The 22,042-nt window shown below is 37.7% G+C and overlaps 1 long non-coding RNA gene across 1 annotated transcript; it reads right to left on the minus strand.

Annotated features, from left to right (window-relative positions):
* Positions 1-15,185: 15,185 nt before the first annotated feature.
* LOC130054279 (uncharacterized) lies at positions 15,186-20,433 on the minus strand. Its single transcript, XR_008802577.1, has 3 exons — positions 19,461-20,433; positions 15,645-15,729; positions 15,186-15,517 (listed from the first exon to the last, which is right to left on the minus strand). It is a non-coding gene; the product is annotated as an uncharacterized LOC130054279 (long non-coding RNA).
* Between the last annotated feature and the right edge of the window lie 1,609 nt (positions 20,434-22,042).

Raw genomic sequence — 22,042 nt, forward strand, 5'->3', positions numbered from 1 at the left:
CTAAACCCTATGGGGGATTTTAATGAATTTTGTTACAAAGAACGTTCACAATGTGTAGGTGTGCATACTTCAAGGGGAATGCTGTCCAATGTTTTTATACGCCCGTCATTAGACGTCAGCGCCATAACATAATACGTCCCGTATTATGTTATGGCGCCGGCTGTCCGTCCGGGGTCATGTTTTCTGGACTTTTTTCCGTAACGGATGCATGTACAACTTCGAAAATTGGTCACAATATCTCCCTCAAGAATTGTAAGAGTGAGTTTGCATTTCAACTGGATTGGTCCATCCTTGACCTACTTTAGGGCTATAAGTAGGTCAAACAGATTTCCGGCCTTTTTTCACGTTACAGATATTGCCCTGAGATTTACACATAAGCTTTCTTTTAGAGGAATACAAGTTCAGTTTGCATTTGAGCTGGATTGGTCCGTCCGTCCCTTACCTACATTAGGACTAAAATAGGCCAAGCAGTTTTCCAGGCCTTTTTAGTCCTCTACCGACGAAGTCGAAGGGGATTTTAGGTTTGCGCTCCGTCCGTCTGTCTGTCCGTCAGTCCAGTTTTCCGCACTTTTTTCCTCTGTTCTTGAAGATATTTATTTTATATTTGTCATGTTGCTCTTCCATAACAAATTACAGATCAAGTTCGAATTTCATCTCGGTTCGTTTATTTTTCATTTAGTTATGGCCCTTGGACTTAGAAAAATAGCATGCATTATCAGTTTTCCAGACTTGTTTTGGTTGTGCTTGCAGATATTTATTTGATATTTAGTACATTGCTTTGCCATAGCAAGTTACAGATCAAGTTTGATTTTCGTCTCGTTCCGTTGATTTTTCATTAAGTTATGGCCCTTGCACTTAGAAAAATAGCATGAATTATCAGTGACCGGTCAACAGGGGATGCTTACTCCTCCTAGGCACCTGATCCCACCTCTGGTGTGTCCAGGGGTCCGTGTTTGCCCAACTATCTATTTTGTATTGCTTGTAGGAGTTATGAGATTGATCACTGTTCGTTATCTTCACCTTGCATCAGCTTTCCGGACTTGTTTTGGTTGTGCTTGCAGATGTTCATTTGATATTTGGTACATTGCTTTGCCATAACAAGTTACAGATCAAGTTCGAATTTCATCTTGGTCCGTTTTCCGGACTTGTTTTGTTTGTGCTTACAGATATTCATTTGATACTTGGTACATTGTTTTGCTATAACAAGTTACAGTTCAAGATTGAATTTCGTCTTGGTCCGTTGATTTTTCATTAAATTATAACCCTTGGATTGAGAAAAATAGCAGTAATTGTTAGTTTACATCCAAGGTTTTTTTTTTTTATCTCTGTACATAAGAATACTATTATAATACTCCTTTAAACTTCTAGCATATCAATACAACAATATAGCTAAATTATTCATGATCACACAGTTTATTGACTTGGTTAAAGACCTAAACCCAATTATAAATTTGGTTTTTTTTCCTGGTCTACTCCCTACTCGAATAGGAGTTGATTTCTTTCCAACCATTCCTTTCCTGGTTCCCCAATTTTCCCTTTTACCATAACCTACATAATGAACTTAGTATATTGTTGTGGTATAGTAATTCTTGCAACCGGTGGGGGACTATGTATTGTCATGCAATGCTCTCAGAATGCTTGTTTTCATTATGGATACAGATATTGCCCTGAAATTTAGTCAAAGGCTTCCTCTTGTTTGCATTTCATCTGGATTGGTCCATCCTTGACCTACTTTTCAGCTAAAAATAGGTCAAACAGTTTTCCGGGCTTTTTTCATTATGGATACAAATATTGCCCTGAAATTTAGTCAAAGGCTTCCATTTGGAGGCATACAAGTTCAGTTTGCATTTCATCTGGATTGGTCCATCCTTGGTCTACTTTTTGAAAACAATAGGTCCAACAGTTTTCCAGGTTTTTTCATTACGGATACAGATATTGCCCTGATATTTAGTCAACGGCTTCCTCTCAAAGGAATACAAGTTCAGTTTGTATTTCAGCTGGATTGGTCCATTCTTGACCTACTTTCGGACTAAGAATAAGTCCGACAGTTTTCCAGGCTTTTTCATTACGAATACAGATATTGCCCTGATATTTGGTGAAAGGCTTCTTCTCAGAGGAAGGGACCTCCGTTGCCGAGTGGTAAGAGCATAGCGCTCAAAACCACACGGCCTTTCACCTCTGGTTGGCGCGGGTTTGAATTCTGCTCGCGCCGATAAGTGAGGAAGTTTCCCAGTTTACTTTCGGAAGGTCGGCGATCTCTTCCCAGGTACATTGTATCTGGGTTCTCTCTTCCACCAATAAAAACTGAGCGCCACCAGATGACTGAAAAATTGTTGAGTGTGTCGGAAAACATCAATCAATCAATCCTCTCAGAGGAATACAAGTTCAGTTTCCATTTCAGCTGGATTGGTCAATCCTTGAGCTACTTTTGGACTAAAAATAGGTCAAACAGTTTTCCTGAATTTTTATGCCCCCAAGATCGGGGGAGGGGGGGAGGGGGCATATTGTTTTTGTCCAGTCTGTAATTCTATCTGAACCTTGCTAATAACTTTTGAAAAGTAAGTGCTTGAGCTTTGATATTTCACGTAAGTATTCCTTGTGACAAGTCCTTTCCGTGGGTACCAAAATGGTTGACCATTTGACCTTGGAGTTTGACCTAGTTTTAAAAAAATTGACATTCGTCAATTTTGACCCTGTGACCTTGACCTTGGGAGTTTGACCTACATGTACCTTTTGAAAACTTTAATTTTGTTAATAACTTTTGAATAGTATGTGCTAGAGCTTTGGTATTTCACACAAGTATTTCTTTCGACAAAACCTTTCCGTGGGTACCAAAATGTTTGTTCATGTGACCTTGACCTTGGAGTTTGAGCTAGTTTTTAAAAATTTGACTTTCGTCATAACTTCAAAATGGTAAATTTATATTAAAGGTTTCACATTGAACATTTTTCTTGTGACAAGATTCCCGTGGGGATCCGGGTTAGAATAGGTCCTCAGTATCCCCTTGCTTGTCGTAAAAGGCAACTAAATGGGGCGGTCCTTCGGATGAGACCACAAAAACCGAGGTCCCGTGTCACCGCAGGTGTGGCACGATAAAGATCTATCCCTGCTCAATGGATATAAGCGCCGAGCATAGGCCTAAATTCTGCAGCCCTTTACCGGCAGTGGTAACGTTTCCATATGAGTGAAAAATTCTCGAGAGGGACGTTAAACAATATACAATCAATCAATCTTGTGACAAGACCTTTCTACTGGTACCAAGATATTTGTCCTAGTGACATTGGCCATCTTTAGAATTGGCCACTATCGGGGGCATTTGTGTTTCACAAACACATCTTGTTTTTTCATAACGGATACAGATATTGCCCTGATATTTAGTCAAAGGCTTCCTCGCGGTGGAAAACAAGTACAGTTAACATTTCAGCTGGATTGTCGTATTATGACCTACAGTACTTTTGGGGTAGAAGTAGGTCAAACAGTTTTCTAGATTTTTTTGGTATGGGCACAGGTATTGCTCTGAAAGAACTTAGTTCGTTTGGTATCATATTTGGCCCCCTGAATTATTAAAAAATGAAATGCATGTTGAATCAGACCTCTACATTGCAAAATACTGATGGAGATACACTTGTCTAAAAAATAAAACGAAACTTTAACAATGTGTCACATTTCTACTACATTGACTAGTCAAAATACGTACGGAACACACATTTCCGGAAAATTTCATAAAATTTAACCACTTTTGAAGATATTTGAATAGGTCCGCATAATATCACCACTTTAAAAACATCTATGTGTAAGCATTTCACATACAAAAAATTACGATGGTGATATTGTGCAGACCATATTTATTTCTTATTTTAACGTTCATATTTTAGCGTTTTACAGCATGCAAGTATACATCATGTTTATGGATGTTGTTATATATGTGTTATTACATAAGTTTACCTATATTTTGTTTACAAAAGAAAATACTCGCCTAGCACCGCATCAAATGATAAAATTCCTAACATCAATTTAACGGGGCAATGTAAGTTATGTCGACACAATAATCACCACAAGACTGTTTGTCAGTGTTTGTCATGACTTTCTATATAAATCAAATGATTGACTGAACAATGGTATGAACAATATTAGAGTAAGCAAGTGTTTAAACAATAAAATGGATGTAACATTAGGCATAGAATTGTTTAGTCACACAATGACAATTTTCCACAATGACAATGATATACAATGACAATGATCTACACCGACTTTCTCAATAGTGTATGGCGTAGCAAGTTCAATGAAAATGAGAAAATGACAAAAGCCCAATTATTGGCCCCAGACCCTGAAAAAAACAACAACCCAGGAATCTAGGGCGGACTTCAAATATCGAAATTCGGCAAAGTCCACTATAAAATCTCACTAGTTAACCAAAACAGCTCATTCTGTATAAAGCCACGACGCTTGTGGTTGATGAAAGTAGATATAATACGCTGGCGGTTCACCAAAATCTGAAACGAGAAAGACACGCAACAGCAAACACCGATAAATATAAAAATTGGGATGGGTGGGAGGGTGTCGTCTGCAGCAGCTTCAGATTCCAAAAGAAAGCACCTGTAGTGCGCATGCTCTGGTGATGGGTAGAACTGGTTGCTGAATATCGTGCGAGTTATCGTTCATTGCACATGTACAAGTAACAGTGAATTGCTGGTCTCCATAACGGGAGTTAAAGTAATTCCACCCTCCTGTGATGTCATCAGATTTTACAAAATCAATGATTTATTTAGATTTATGCATGATAGGAACATAAATTATGTTGGAGTCTTTTCCTATAGTCATTGTAAAAAATCTTGTTAAAAATAAAATATTTCAAAACTCTAAGTTATAGATGAATAATCAATGATACATTTCAAAATATTGAATCCAAGGGCAATAACTCTGTTTCTATTGATTTCTTTATGAATTCTGTTATGCGATAGATTTCCGATATTTTTTACAGACATTTTGTATATTTTTGTAAAGATACAGTTTCATGATATTGTTATGAATGCTACTATATCGTCAAAACCAGTTTGTATGGAATTTTGATAACGATGTTTAAGGAAAATCGCAATTTTCTGATGGTGATATGTGATTCTGTTTATGTACGTCTCACATCTTAAAAAGTGTGATGACCTATGTATTTTATATGATAATTTGTTAGTTTTAACCCTAATGAATGGAAATAAATGCACATTTTAAACTTGTATCAGATAAAACTGCGAGTATGGAGCTACCTTAACTCGTAAGGCGTTAACTCTAATTATGTCGACACAATAATCACCACAAAACTGTTTGGCAGTGTTTGTCATGGCTTTCTATATAAATCAAATGATTGACTGAACAATGGTATGAACAATATTAGAGTAAGCAAGTGTTTAAACAATGAAACGGATGTAACATTAGGCATAAAATTGTTTAGTCACACAATGACAATTTTCCACAATGACAATGATATACAATGACAATGATCTACACCGACTTTCTCAATAGTGTATGGCGTAGCAAGTTCAATGAAAATGACAAAAGCCCAATTATTGGCCCAAGACCCTGGAAAAAAACCAGGAATCTAGGGCTGACTTCAAATATCAAAATTCGGCCATATGTCGACAAGTACCTGCTTTGGAGCAATGTGCTCGGAGACATCCGCCACATGCGGTAAATTTTGGCCAACACCATGACAAACTGCCAATTAACTAATCAACTGGCCTTAACCAACAGTTCGCTGTGGGAAGTGTTGTACACCTTCCCTGAGAATAGTGTAAAGACCCCCCTGAATGGCATTCAAGAATATAACCTGACCAATATCAGTTAGATGAACCCCATCTCGATACAAAACAGGGGAACAATACTTAAGATCTGGGTATGAAATATATCCCCCCCCCCCCCCTTTGAATTGTGAATGCACTCATTGCACTGTTTATTCTCTTGCGGGACTTTTCTGCAGAAGTTGAAGAGAACATGTGACGATAATAAGTGCGTGGCAAAATTTCAGACCAAATAAATCGGCAATTAGGTAACAATTGATAAAGGTTGTAAATGGTTAGTTTCATAAAGCTTTGCAACTGTCTCAGAGACATTGTACCAATGTTGTTGCCCCCCACAATGCAACATTATAGCGTCCGGAGGGCCAAACTGATCAACCAACCCTTGAATTGTAGGTGCCAAGTGTTCCGATGCCATGCCCCTCTGGCCAAACCATCTGATGGAAATGTTCCTGGATAGAAGGTTCAGGTGCTGATTACCAAAATTGATCTTAGTGTGGCTGAATGCATGATATATCAAGGATGATCCAATTATCCAGACAGTTTTATGGGAACCTGCAAACTTGGCATACTGTCAATAACCAATGAAATGTTGCAAGCATTTGGAAATTATGAAATATCATACCCGAATGTAAGATTTGACAGCACTAGATTTCCACCTACCCTTGATTTTGATATCTTCTTCTGAAACCCCTAAGAGGTGCATATGTGTTGCCCCCTGCCCCCCCCCCCCCTAATTCGAAATGAATGAGACTTGAATGTAGATGTGTCTACTTTAATAAACTGCAAGGTTTTGTGCAATATTGAAGTAAACTGATATGAAGTGAGAGGCTTGCCATTTAAGTGAAGCAATAATGGGCAAGGTGATCTTGGTCTACTATGTAGATATTGCTGCAATGTTTGAAATAGGGTAGTGGGGTCATTACTAAGCCCGATATGAACAATCGAACCTTTAGCATACTGGTCTGTCTTAGAACCCCTAATGGTTAGTTGAATTTGATTTTGAAGGAACTGAAGATCCTGGATGGAAATTACAATTGAAGAGTTGTGAGAAACTGTTAACTCACTGATTCTAAGCAATGCAAAGAATGCCAAATGAAAGGCCAAAGTAAATAATGTGGCCTCATAATAATTTTTGCAAACTGAAGGGAGTGCCAATGTAATGCGATTTAAGAGGGGGGGAGGAGAGAAATAGGAGCCCGTAAGTCCTTTGAAGGATTTAAACGATGCATACCTTCGAGCATTTTCTTAACTATGAATACTTTAGTTGTGTCTTGTTTTCCTTGGATTTGAAGCTGATAACTGAGACCACTAATGTAACATTTTGCTGATGAATGTGATATGTTATTTGCATATAAATAAGCTAAATAATGAACAATTTGTTCAACGGAAGGTGGCCATAGTGCAGGAAGCATGTACTGAATTGAAATTTAGTAAAGGAGTCTAGCGCTCTGCGATAAGTTGCTGCTGTGGTTTTGGCAACTGCTACTGCAAGTAGTGACTCTACACGACCTTCAATATTTCCCATAATGCCGGGGGTAACTGGGTAGGATACGTGTCCGCCTGAGGGGCCAGTGATTTGAAACGATCCCACTGAAAGCGAGAAATAGCATCCGCAATTGAATTCCTACATCTGGGAATATAGAATGCTTTTATTTGTATATTGTGTCTTAAGCAAAGGAGTACTAAAGGCCGCACTAGCTGCATGACCCTATCTGATTTGCTAGTCTGGGAATTTAAGATATGCACTGACGCAAGATTGTCAGTATTGAGTAACAGTTTCTTAGCAGTAAAACAATCTGACCATACCCATATTGCACACAAACTTGGTATCAATTCTAAGAAGGTAATGTCCCTGAGTATCTGGGAGTCCCATGTAATGGGCCACCTAATAACCAGCCATCTGTTATTAAAAAAGGCCCCACCTCCCCAAGAAGCACAGCTATCTGTAAATAGATTTAAGGAGGTGTTGGATGACCACGTTAATGCCGGAAATGGCGTTTGGCCATTGAAGTTCTCAAGGAAGTCCAACCAAACCTGAGCATCCAGTTTCATACCCTGGGTAACCCGCACACGAAAATAAGAATTGTGTATACCTATGGTAGAGTTATAAAATCTACGAGTAAATGCTCTACTACCTGGGATTGCCTTGGAGAAAAAATTTAAAAAGCCACACAATGATTGCATTTCTTTAAGCGTAACCTTGTTTGACGCGCCCAAAAATAACAACATTTGCTTAAGCTCAATAGACTTTTCTTCTGGGATAAAAATTGTTTGACTAATTGTGTCGATACCCAAACCTAAAAATGTTAGTTTAGTGGTTGGACCCTCAGATTTTTTGTCATTTATGGGAACGCCGATTGCTTGGCATGTTTGTCTAAAGACTTGAGCGAGGGTATAGCAATCTCGAGACCTTAGCTTACCAGCAAACAAAAAGTCGTCAAGGTAATGAATGATATTATCGTTTGCCTCGTTTGCTACTATCCAATGAAGTAAAGAAAAAAACTTCTCAAATGTCGAACAAACAATGGAGCATCCAAATGGCATGCATTTGTCAATGTAGAATTGGTCATCTATACAGATGCCTAATAAGGAAAAATCTGTAGGATGTACAGGTAACAATCTAAAAGCGCTTGATAAATCCATCTTGCACAATAAAGCCCCCTTCCCTAAAGTTTAGATCATTTGAATAGCCTGGTCAAATGAGGCATATGAAACAGAACACAATTGTGGGTCGATAAACTGGTTTACGCTATTTCCTGATGGGGCTGACAGGTTTGTTATTAACCTCCAGCCACCACCTTTTTTAGGCAATACCCTAACTGGGTTACACCTTAAATATGACAAGGGGCGATAAAGGAATGGACCTGCCATGCGGCCTAATTGAATTTCTTTATGAATAATTTGTAACAATTCGGTTTGATGTTGAGTAGCAGATTTCATATTTTTTGGTAAAATTGGGAGCCTTAAACCAGTATAATTCAATGTAAAACCATGAGTGAAACCAGAAATGACATACTGCACTAAATGGGTATCTGGATATTTCACAAGATATTGTTGCAAAATTAATGGGTTAATGGGTGTTGAACCGAGGGCCCATGTTTCTAGGGCGTTGATAGGAATTGGGTTGTGATCGGGGGTTGAAGGGACGAAAATTGGGCTGACTTAGTGGTTGACGAGGTTGAGTGTTTGAGTGAGTGTTTTGATTCGAGGCTTGCAGGGATGAATTACTAGAGTTGGCCCAACAATGAATTCTTGGGTGGGGTTTATTACAGTACATACATGAGTGGTGGTAGTTGCAAGCCTGTCTAGAACACGAGCCCTTGAAATTAAAGTCATAGCATTTGAGGGTGGATTGGGCTGGGAGAGGCTGGCTTGGGTTAGAAATAAGCAGTAACCACAGCTCAGCATCCACTGAACCCCAAGAAATGTAAGGATTCTTGGACATTCGTAACGTAACCTAAATTGTCTATCGTACTCCACCCACCCACTGATTGATCTGTTTGCTGCCAGTCTAACCGTGTGAATGTACTTAAGGATGCCCTGGAGATCAACAGGGTGCCTTGTTAAGTAGATGCTGGCAAAAACCAAAAATGCATCAGTCCAGACATGAATAGATGTAATTTTTTAAGTGGGTTTTTGGGTTGAATAGTCAGCTGGCCACCCACTATCGATACCTTTTGTTCGTTTGTATGTTCGAAGTCAGACTGGAGCAATTTTGATAAGTCTATATATTTCTTTGGCCCAGATTTTTTCTTTTGTTGATTGATCAACATGTATGGCCAGCTCATCACCCACACTAACTAAAGGTGATATGGTGGGTTGTCTAATATCAATAACCGGTGTGAATGAGTGGCAGCTCCCCGTGTCCCCGATGTAAGGGGTTTTCCTACTCCTCTTCGATGCCCTGAGCATGATGTATCTTGCCGTTATGTACGGTTTTACTTAGCTTATGCCTACCGTTGTCAACAGATGACTAGGATAAAAAGGATATAAAATTGGATTAACAGATGTGAGATTTTTTCGATGTTGTCTGCAGAAGCTTCAGATTCCAAAAGAAAGCACCCGTAGTGCGCATCTCTGGTGATGGGTAGAACTAGTTGCTGAATATCGCGCGAGTTATCGTTCATTGCACATGTACAAGTAACAGTGAATTGCTGGCCTCCATAACGGGAGTTAACTCGTAAGGCGTTAACTCTAAATATTTACATGTCTTTAATTGTGTTGTGTATTATATTAATCATGCCATCTTACTTCCGTGCCTTGTAACTAAGCGACATGTACCCTAGTTAGGAATACTTTGATATCAACTGCATCCACTTTTAATCAATAAAAATTGCATTTATATGAAACATTTTGCCGAATACAAAATGCTACTATTTCCTATTAGGCCTAATAAATGCATTTAGAAATTCATTTCAAAATTAAGGATTATCTCCCTCATGCATAGCTCTTTTCCTTAGACGAATTTGACTCCATCTTTTTGGCACGCTGTTTTGTTTTTTTTTTGTTTTTTTTGGCTATAATAGCTCTAAAACTTCATTGTTATTTCGGATTTCAAACATTTCGGTTGAGCATCACTGAAGAGACATTATTTGTCGAAATGCGCATCTGGTGCATCAAAATTAGTACCGTATAAGTTTTACATGGCAGAGCACGAGGCCGATTTATACATGTATTTCGGTATATAGACGTCACTTTTGAGAAGTGACGTCACAATGGGTTGATAGATCATGTTGTCAACTTACATACTACGTTACCTCAGCCGGTAAAGTGTTGTGGAAACGAACCCAAATATGAAGATATTAACAAAGATATATTCATTTTTTTTTACTTAAAGTAGAGCTAATTCAATGTCATTCTTATCTACTTTTTATTTAAAGGATAGCAATAGCATTGAACACTACGGTGCATATATATTTCGTCGTGCGATACGACTATATATTGGCCTAGGCCTATATCTGCAGCATTTGTATTATTATAATTTTCTAATTACCCCAGTATTCGAACCGTGTTACCCTTTCGTGAATATCAGTATATTAGCTATTTTATTACAGATACGTAGTCCGATCGTTTTTTCAAGGGGGAGCGGGGAGCCGGAGAAGTTGACTTCACATTGTCTGAAATTGTAAAATTGAAACAAAAAGCCAACATGTTCTTCAAAATCCTAATTTGTGAGGTGGGGGAGTGGGTTGACATATATCAAATATATTTTTATTAGCCACAACCTCACTTTCAGAGAAATACATATTAATCAGTTCACATTTCAACTTCATTGTTGCACCATGACCTACTTTAGGGCTAAAGTAGATCCGATGGTTTCCTGGACTTTTTATCATCATAGATATTGCACCGACATTTTGTCACAACCTCACTTAATTAGTTCACATTTCAGATGTATTGGTGCACCATGACCCACTTTAAGGCTTTTCTATTCAGAATGTGTGTTGTATCAATTCAGAGTGCACAATATGCTTCCAGGTTGAATTTCACTGTCCGACGGGCGTATATTGTACCGTTTGCGATACTCTTCTTAAAGGAGTTACGGCTCTTGGACTTGTTTTTTTTTTAAGGTAAACTCAGGTGACCTGTTGCAAATGTTTGTCGTCCGTCGTCGTCCATCGTGCGTTAACATTTTCTTGATAACTACCAGTCCAATTCTGTTCATATTTGGCATGAAGCATCTTTGGGACAAGGTGGGCATAAATTGTAAATTTCAGGTCTCCAGCACCCCTGGAGTCTTGGGGGCGGGGCAAAAACTGCCCAAAATTGGCCAATTTTCACAAATCTTCTTCTCTACAACCGAACACATGTGAGAAAACTAAATGCGTAGTGATGTAGAGCAGGAAGGCCTCTACCGAAATTGTAAATTTTATGATCTCTGGGGTAGGGGTTCTGACGCCAGAGCAGGACCAAACTTGGTATATAGTGTTTATGTGTAAAACAAATAACATCTTCTTTAGTGTTATTGATACTAAATTGAAAGTAAATAGATATTTCAAAAAAAAAAGAAAAAGCTAGTCCTTTACCAAAGTTGTAAATTTGATGATCTCAGGGGTAGAGGTTTTGGTATCAGGATGGGGCCAAAATGATCAGTTATTAAATGTGTGAACAATAAACATTTTTCATTTCTTCTTGATAGATATCATTCCAATACGGGATATAGGAACTAGAAAATTTTGGAACTCTTCAGAAAAAGAAGTTACGAAAATTAAGCATCACTTGGGCAACTCTTGTATACAAAATAGTGAGGGCTAACTCATTTCTGATACAAAAATATCTACCTGGTTTGTAAATTATTTTGCAGAATGTTGTAAGTGAATGTCCTAGTACCAAAAACATGAGTTATTGGATTAAATTTCTGATGTTTAAGAGCGAAGATAAAAATTTTTTATTTCCTCTATGTATACGTATGTGGATATTTACTTAATGAGATTTATTTTCTCAAGTCATTAAAAGAACCAACCGCAATAAAATGTTATAAATAATCGCAATTTTTGCATCGATCCCCAGATACGTACATACAGAGCTCAACATGTATCCCCCTCTCCCTCACTTCTACTACCCCCCCCCCCCCCCCAAACCCCCCGTTTTCTTGACATGAGACGTACTTATCGTGTTATTATCATATACAATGTTTGTTGTTTAGTACATGCAAAGATCGATTTATTAGCTGGTCACTTGTTATAATGGCGATAAGAGGTAGTAGAAATGCAAGTATTGAACTCATACATGTACTGAAGAATACCCCCCTCCCTATTCAGTTTACGATTTTGGGGTTTGGGTAGAATTGCTATTCTTGCTAAAAATACAAACAATGTCTACATATATAATGGCACCTTTTTTCCGTTTGTTCCCCACCCCTCAACTTTCAAAATCGACGTTTAACTGTCCCTAAACTCACTATATCTGATAATAATTATTAATAACTAGGTGCTCGTCTATTGAAAGTTGCCCAAGTTAACGCAGAAAATGTGATCTCGTTGGGCATACTAAATATTAAAACCACGACGGAATCGAAGACGAAATAATGGTTCCGATATTCCGTATTCTTTCCAAATTTGGTATGAAGCATATGTGGGACAAGGGGGATTTAATTTGTAAATTTCAGGATTCCCGCACCCCTGGGGCCTTGGGAGCGGGGCAAAAACTTCCCAAAATTGACCAATTTTCAAAAATCTTCTCTATAACCACACATATGCAAGATAAACTAAATGCGTAGTGATGTAGAGCAGGAAAGCCTCCACCAAAATTGTAAATTCCATGATCCCCGGGGTAGGGGTTTTGACCTCAGGGCGGGGCCAAACTTACTATATAGTGTTTATGTGTAAAACACTTAAATAACATCTTCTTTAGTGTTATTGATACTAAATTGAAACTAAATGGATATTTAGAAAGAGCAGGTAGTCCTTTACCAAAATTGTAAATTTAATGATTCGCGGGGTAGACGGTTCTGACCCCAGGGTGGGACTAAACTTACTATATAGTGTTTATGTGTATAACACTTAGATAACATCTTCTTTAGTGTTATTGATACTAAATTGAAACTAAATGGATATTTAGAAAGAGCAGGTAGTCCTTTACCAAAATTGTAAATTTAATGATTCGCGGGGTAGACGGTTCTGACCCCAGGGTGGGACTAAACTTACTATATAGTGTTTATGTGTATAACACTTAGATAACATCTTCTTTAGTGTTATTGATACTAAATTGAAAGTAAATGGATATTTAGAAAGAGTAGGTAGTCCTTTATCAAAATTGTACATTTGATGATCCCAGGGGTAGGGGTTCTAAACCCAGGGTGGGGCCAAACTTAATATACAGTATTTATCTGTAAGTTTGCTGATACTGTATAAATCTAAATGCATACTTAGGAATAGCAGAAAAGGATGTACTAAAAATGGTAATTTTACACATCTTGTTTTATACTGTTGCTGAACATTAGAATTTAGCTTAGATATTCGAATTCAGAACAGTAAAAAACAATTTCTAGATTTCATAGCCCTTTGGAGTAGTGATACTTTTACACTAGTACTCAGGTGACCGATAAGGGCCTGTGGGCCTCTTATTTCTATTCAGAATAGTTTTTGTCTTCGCAACTCCTCCTAAACTCTTTGGGGGATTTTGATGAAACATGGTACAAAGGAAGATCACAATGTATGTGCATATTACAAGGGGGAATGCTGCACCACCATTTTTGAAGGAGTTAGGGCCCTTGGACTTAGATTTATTTTATGCAAGTACCTTGTCTTCGCATCTCCTCTTAAACCCTTTAGGGATTTCAATGAAACTTGGAACAAAGGAAGATCAGATGTGTGGATGTGCATATTAGAAGATGAATGCTGTCCTACTATTTTTGAAGGAGTTACAGCCCTTGGACTTAGATTTGTTTAATGCAAAATACATACATGTGTTATTGCAACTCCGACGAAATCCTTTTGTGTATAATCCTTTCTTTTTGTTCAAATTCTTGGGTCAATAATGTATGCGGGCGTATCATGTACCGGTTTATCGGTGTCCTATTTTTAACAATTAAATTATATTCCACCATTATATCCGCCAATGCATTATGTATGTGCTCTTACAATTGACCTTTTTGCACTCACAATGATTGCATTAATATATATTTATTTTTCATACAATTCTTTATAATAACCAGACACGATTACCTATTATACCTATTTGAAGAAATTGATATGATTATACAGCATAGTGCACCAAATGTTTAAATAACAACTTTATATTCAATATTAATGGAAACATTTCAACCCAATCGACCCAATGGATTGATTGATTGTATCTTGTTTAACGTCTCTCTCGAGAATTTTTCACTCATATGGAGACGTTACCAAGAGCGGTGAACGGCTTCAAATTTTGGTCTTTGCTCGGCGCTTACGGCCATTGAGCAGCGAGGGTTCTTTAGCGTGCCACACCTACTGTGACACTGGTCATCGTTTGAAGGTCATCTCCGAGGACCAGTGACATTCACACCTGATGTCGAGCGTTTTGGCAATGGAACTGTCACTACTTGTTTCAACGACTCGGGTCTGTCGCGGCCGGGATTCGAACCCCGGCCTTCGCATGCGGGGGCGAACGCTCTAACCTCTAGACCACCACCGCGGCTCCACCCATTGATCTCAAGGCCCATATGAACTATCTTGCTCTCACAAATATATTGTCTCTTCATAAGTTTATGAGTCCTACTTGTAGTCTCACACTGAAACAAAAACTCGCTATTGGATAACTCAGAATGCATGCATATTGCATTAACTATTTGTAATTTCTCCCAGTTCAGTCTATATGCACCGTGTGTGTGTGGTGTGGGGTGGGGGGGGGGGGGGGGGGGGGGGGGGGGGGTGGGGGGTTAGGGTTAGAAAATGAGAAATTCAAGCACATTGATTAAAGTTATAAAATTGTTATTTTATTTTCATTTACAAATGTTTACTGATTTTGATATATCAAAACTTAGAATAATCAACAATGACACTTCCTCTATATTTATGCAATATTATTGTCTTTAAAAAAGACATGTAATACATGAGTACATGTACTTGTTTTCCATTAAATTCACACTTTAGTATGTTGTACAATATATCCATTGCTCTGGACTCACATATACATTATTGATTCTATCCAAGTCCCACATTTTGGCAGAAGTTCTTGAATTTTCTCTGTAACCTGTAAAGTTGTGGGGTCTAGGGGATATGACATCATCAATGTAAATGAAGCACCTGTTAAAATATATTCTGTATATTCAAATATTGAAAGAAAAAAAAATGAATATCTAATATACTAAGAATTGTCTTTATAAATGGCTGGTGTTAAAACGAAAAAATTCTATCTTAGAAAATATTGTACCTTTCTTGCTGATTTTCATGGCAAATTGCTGTTGAAGTTGTTGGCTCGAAGCCCATTTCAACTTGCACTGGTCCTTAGGATGATGCTTAGAAAAAAAATAATCATAATTAATATTGAAGAAAGTTCAGGTATATTGTTTTTATCCCGGTCCGTCCATCCGTCTGTCTGTCCCGGTTGTTGTCACTAAAACTGTGTCCACATTTACAGCGAAATCCAAATGATATTCTAGGAGCTGAATAGCAAAGTCCTGTAGATGTGCAATAAGGTTTCAGAATGTTCATATTGGCCCCAGGGGCAAATAGGGCCTGAAAAATGACGTTTTCTATCACAAAGCTTGTCACTTCAACTCCATCTACATCTTTAGGAATAGACACATGATATTCAAGGAGCTGAATAGTAATGTCCTGTAGATGTGCAATAAGGTTTCGGAATTTTCATATTGGCCCCAGGGGGCAAATAGGGGCCGAAAAAATGACGTTTTCTATCATAAAGCTCCATCTACATCTCTAGGAGTAGTCACATGATATTCTAGGATTGTTGACCTTGAATGACCTTGAAAGTGGGTCAAGGTCAAAAGTGGGTCAAGGTCAAAATCACTTTCTCTTCCACAAATTCTTAGGTGGTTGGACCTTTAAAAATGGGGTCAAGGTCACTCTTCAAGATGTGGGTCTCCACAAGCGACGCAACATTGAGTATGTACGTCATTCCAAAGGAAGTCTATATCCCCTTCCTTCTCGGGATTCAGCATGATAGCTGTCTGCACCAAGTACTTGCGAGACACAGATAGATGACTGACACTCTACGCATAACTTGGAAAACAGTCTCCATGGGAAAGCCCTGTCAATGTCAGGGAGGACTGCATAAACCAACCAAGTGTCAATTTACATATCTGCCCAATGTTCAACAGTAGGACACTGGTACTGATCTTTAAGCAATACACAAAACTGACACTCTACACAAACTGATAACAGCCCCCCCCCCCCCCCCCCCCCAAAGAAAATTAAAATTAAAACAAATACACATACATGATTACACAGAAATAGTTAAACATGTACATTTCACCTTCTGTAATATTGTAAACCAATAAATGAATAAAAAATAATTCATAAAAAAAGAAGAAAAGAAATGATAAATAAAATAAATGAACAAGCCAGACTTGCCTGATCAGGAATGATGCAATATCCTCGGTTCAGACTCTATACTCAGGAAACAATTTCTTTGTGCCTTTGCTCAGCCTCTCAAATCCAAGTGAACTCACTGAAATGACATCCACGTCCACACATGTACACAAATCATCCAACGAGGAAATGCGCAGCTTCCCCTCCTGTCGTCCGTTTACTGCATCCTCAAAAGTGAAAGTAGAAATCCCCGCCAACCAACTTTCTCACATGTCACTGTTTCGGATCCTATAAAAAGCCACTTTATCAATGTACAATGATCACCATCATGCATTCAAACACAAATAAACAACATTGATATCATTCAAACTCCATTATTTCTTCTCTTTATATCATCTAGTATTTAACTCTGGTCACATTACCTTCGTAAATATTTTGCTCACAAAAACGTCAGCTGGGTCAAATGATCATAGTTATATTTAGAGAGGGGAAAAGTGGAATATGACGATGTCTGATCATCAACTTTTATCACATTTGTTTGAGAATGTAATTCACTAAAAATTAAACTTGTCGTAAAAATTACACACTGAAGTAACTACGACGAGTTGCAGAAAACCTGGATTTTCAAGTTACTGCCGGATTCTATCTCTTGTGAAGTATATCTTGTACAGAAACGGATGTAGGAATATTTGAAGTGGAGGGGGGGGGGGGGGGATCCAGCACTTGATCGTTTAGATACTTTTCACAACGTCTATCCGCTATCTATTTCTGATATTGCAAAGAAATGAGAGAGAGAGAGAGAGAGAGAGAGAGAGAGAGAGAGAGAGAGAGAGAGAGAGAGAGGTTACTCCCAGTAGGCTGGGGGCGGCCTAGGCCCCCAGAAGCTGTAGGGTAAATGGTGCAACTCCTGCATTCTGAACATTTCCTGGCACTTCCTTTTCACTTTCAAATTGTCTACTTCTTAAACAAAAATTTTTTATGTTACATATACAAATGTACTTTTTAAGAATTCTTTTTAAAAGTGATACTTGCATCTGACGAAAATATCGTAAACATATTATCAGTGTGTTGCCTTATTTATCCTAGAGTTGAATGATAATTATAATAGTGTTGATAAATTTGAATGCAGCAATTAGTAGTACATATACATGTAAATATCTACCGTTCATATCATTTGGACTCAAAGTCTCGTTAAAATTGAATATTTCTTAAAATTTTTGGTTCTCCAAAGGTGAGGGGGAGTCCAGACGCCCTGGACCCCCCCCCCCCTTCTGGATCCGCCCATGTCTTATGTGTTGTTTCTGCTAGGAACTTTCATTTGCGATTACAGTCACTTGCCCTTTAAAACCATCCCAATGCGAAGTAATATGAGCCCCGTCGGTTTTATTGACAACGCAATTTCTTTCTTTTGAAATGGGAAAGAAGTTCGAGTTATTGACACTCTCTCTCTCTCTCTCTCTCTCTCTCTCGTAGGCAGTCGAAACGGTATGTAGTGAAAATGTAAGTTTAAACGATGAATTCAGTCATGTTTTGAAGATTTGGTATATCGAGGTTTGGCTTTAAGTACGTACTTTGTTTTAATAGCGTTAGGCCTAGCTGTCAAATTACTGAGTCAACTTCTTCATCCCCTTTTGGAACTGAGAATGCAATGACGTAGCCAAATCACACTGTGGCTTCTTTGCTAGTTAAACATTATAGAATTCAGCGATATAAAAAAAGGGGGGTCCAGGAATCTAAAAAAAGAAGGAAAAAAAATGAATCGATAAAAATAAATATACGTGTATCACCCAGTGCTAGTTCATATTTTATTCAACTTGTACATTAAAAATAATTGCTACAAATATTAGCAGTATCATATTTAAAAAAACAAAACAAACAACACTACAAAGATGTCCCACAGAAAGGGGGGGGGGTGCCAATCCCCGGATTCCCCTCTGGATCCGCCATTTGGACAGAGAGTACATTTAAAGGCAAACACTTACGTGCGGGTATTACTGTCTCATGACAGCATCTAGTTTTATATTGTTATAGCTACCTTTTATTTAAACTGTACATACCCCCACCCCCACCCCCGGGTCCTTAATGAGGTGAATAAACATCATAATTATCATATTGCAATATGAGATGACAGATATGTTTTCATAAACTGCCAGTTCATTCTATTAATATCAAAACAAGTCAACTCTAGATTTATCAGACCTGTCTCCTTTACCGAGTGTGGGTCAAGAGAAGGACATACAAAATTATCTTATTTTCATACAATATACATATATTTGCCTATGAGGGGGACTTGTGATTTTACAAATATTTTAAATAAAGTTTTGTAGACCTACATGCTTGTGTGAAACATGAAACCCCAGATTTGAAATATCTCTTAGGTCAATGAAATTTCAAGATACTATAAGTACTATCATACCAAATAGAATTTTAGTGCAACTCCCTCCCCCCCCCCCCCTCCTCAAACTTGTGAGAGCCCTATTTTTTTTTTTTTTAAATCTGGCATATACATGACATCCATTTACAATTACATGCGCATGTAGGAGTTATATTTTGGGCACATATGGAATACATAAATGCACAAAAAATGAAACAGCTCCAAGTTGTGCGATTATAGATGTTATTATAAAATCGCGTTGTGAAATAGCAGAGGAAAAGTGGGTTGAATACAAATTTAATTCGCCATTTTTTTTTCACTTACCAAACGAAATTATGATTTCGTTGTCCACGTTGAATACATCCATCGAATTCCTCTTCTCAGAAGAAACTTTGTTTAAACTCTCAATGACTACATAAACAGTATTGAAACTCGCAGCACTCGGACATCACGATCACGCTACATCAACAACTTTGTTTACTTAGCGCAGCTATGCATGGTGTAGCTGCAATAATGTAGCCCTCTCTAATATTTTTTTTTTTTTTTTAGGAGAGGGCTACAACTCCTTAGGATCTCCGTAATGGTGCAAATACGGGAGTGATTCACTCCCGCAACATTTGCGCTCATTCTAAACATTTCCTGACTTTCTTTACGTAAATAAAATGATATTCTATGTTTCTTAGTCAATATATAAATTTACAACCTGCAACTTAAGATTTGTGAGGCTCTATTCTACCGTTTTCAACAATTTCGATAAATTCCAATTTCTCGATTCATATTTGTGCGCCATGTTTGATGTACTGAAGTATAAACTTCCGATTGTCAAGTCATTTGCATATGCCATATAAGGTAATATTTACATCAATGGAAAAGTATGGAGGCGAAAGCTATTTCGTCGGTATTGAAAAGGTTTGAATTTAATATCAAGTTAAAAACCAAACAGCAGAGTGTAAATTCTTTCTGCAACAATATGATTTCCCTTTCTTTGTCGAAGTGGCTCGAGTAACTACATTTTCGCGCTGATTGTCAATGCTTAGGTTTTTCATTAGATCCACCTACGAGATCTCGCGATAACAAGCATGGCGGAGCAGACGAAGAATTTTGCATGCTGTACATTGTATTTAATGAAAACCACCTTTATTAGACATGCCCGAGCACAAAGTTGGTACTCCTTTTGGTGTAAAACAGTGCGACATTTAACTCCGGACACGACAAAAGTCCGGAGTTTCGCCAACCCTTTTATTAAGGATACAAATAAACCCTTTACAAAAAAAGATGGGATTTTATGTCCACAAGACATGCACCAACATTTACACTTGTAACTATTGTAGTTTTTAAGATATTTCACCTGAAATCAAAAAATCCCATGGGATTTTGGAGGGATTTTTAATCCCACTTGGGGGATTTTCACTCCCACCAAAAATCCCATGGGAGAAAAAATATAATTTCTCCCATAGGATTTTAACTCCCGTATTTAAATTTAAAATGGGATACAATGTCCCATAGGAGGAAATGTCCCATAATGAACATGAAATGGCAGTGAATATCCTATTTGAGCATGAATGGGAATAAATATCCCAAATAAAACACAGGATAGGGACTTTTATCCCATGAATACAGTAATAAAGCAGAAAATTGTATCTTAAAGAGTGTTGTTTGTCATGATTCTTAAGAATGTACTTGCAAGCTAAGGAATGACATTAACTTTATATCTAGTAATTACACTCCTAAATTATGTAGACCTATACATGTGTTAATGGATAAATGTCTAAACAACATGAGAAATTAAATTATATTAGAGCTCTGCATTACTAAACTCTTTCCCATGCAATTTTAAATGTATACATATAACCCTATCACAAAAATATCAGAATAAAATTGAACGGTATTAAATTATGCAGTTAGAACACTAACTTATTTACATGCAGCTGTTCATATTCACTATTGACAACCCTTTACAGGTCGTCAGGTGTGAATATTCACAGGAACCGGTATTTTTGTCTGTAATAATAATAGTACGCCTTATGGGTACCCAATGAAAAAAATAACCCAAAAGGAATGGCACCATTTCTTACTCAAAACTTCGCTTCAAAATAATTCGAAAATTCTGCTTTTATCGTCACCCACCCCAATTGTCATTCTGATTCAGTAATCCCAGTGCTTTTATTAGGGGTGTGTGGTATATATCCCTACTCTTATCATTATGTACAGGCTAAATTATCGGTTCCTCTGATATGTTGTGGAATTTTGGAATAGCCTAGCTTACAGTTACAATTTGTTTACAATATATTAAAATTAGTGTTAATTAAGTGCTTACGGTGAAATCTGCTACTGCTAGATGATGCTAAGTTGTTTCGTGAACCGAATCAGACATCTCCAACAAGATTCTCGAAGATTTAACAACACAAGAATCATTTTACAAAATGCATGCTTCGGTCCATCATTCTCCCTCTGACAATCACATTCATTCTGAAGTCAAAGTACTTTCTCCTATACCTTAAGCGTCAAAAAGACTTTGACAGGTAAATACGAATAAACGGTTAACAGACATCTCGACCTTAAGAAAGTTCAGTCCTGGATGTTCTAGTCCAAAAAGAAGTATGACCCAATCTTATGCATTAATTTATTAAATTTCCGGTTGAGCAACACCCAAATCCTCTAGAGACATTGTTTACAGTTATATGACATTACCTAAATGTGTGACACAATATTAATCCACACCTGCTCAAAGGGGCATAAGCACCGAGCATAGACCTAAATTTTGCAGCCCTTCACTGGCAATGGTGACGTCTCCATACAAGTGAAAAATTCTCAAGCAGGACGTTTACGTTTTTGTTTTTTCTTTTGAAAATTTTGTTTTCATTTTTTTTTTAATGTTAAACATGAAAAGTATGACTAAATCTGTG

The sequence above is a fragment of the Ostrea edulis genome, chromosome 4, assembly GCF_947568905.1.
Source record: "Ostrea edulis chromosome 4, xbOstEdul1.1, whole genome shotgun sequence".
Classification (NCBI taxonomy): Eukaryota; Metazoa; Mollusca; class Bivalvia; order Ostreida; family Ostreidae; genus Ostrea; species Ostrea edulis.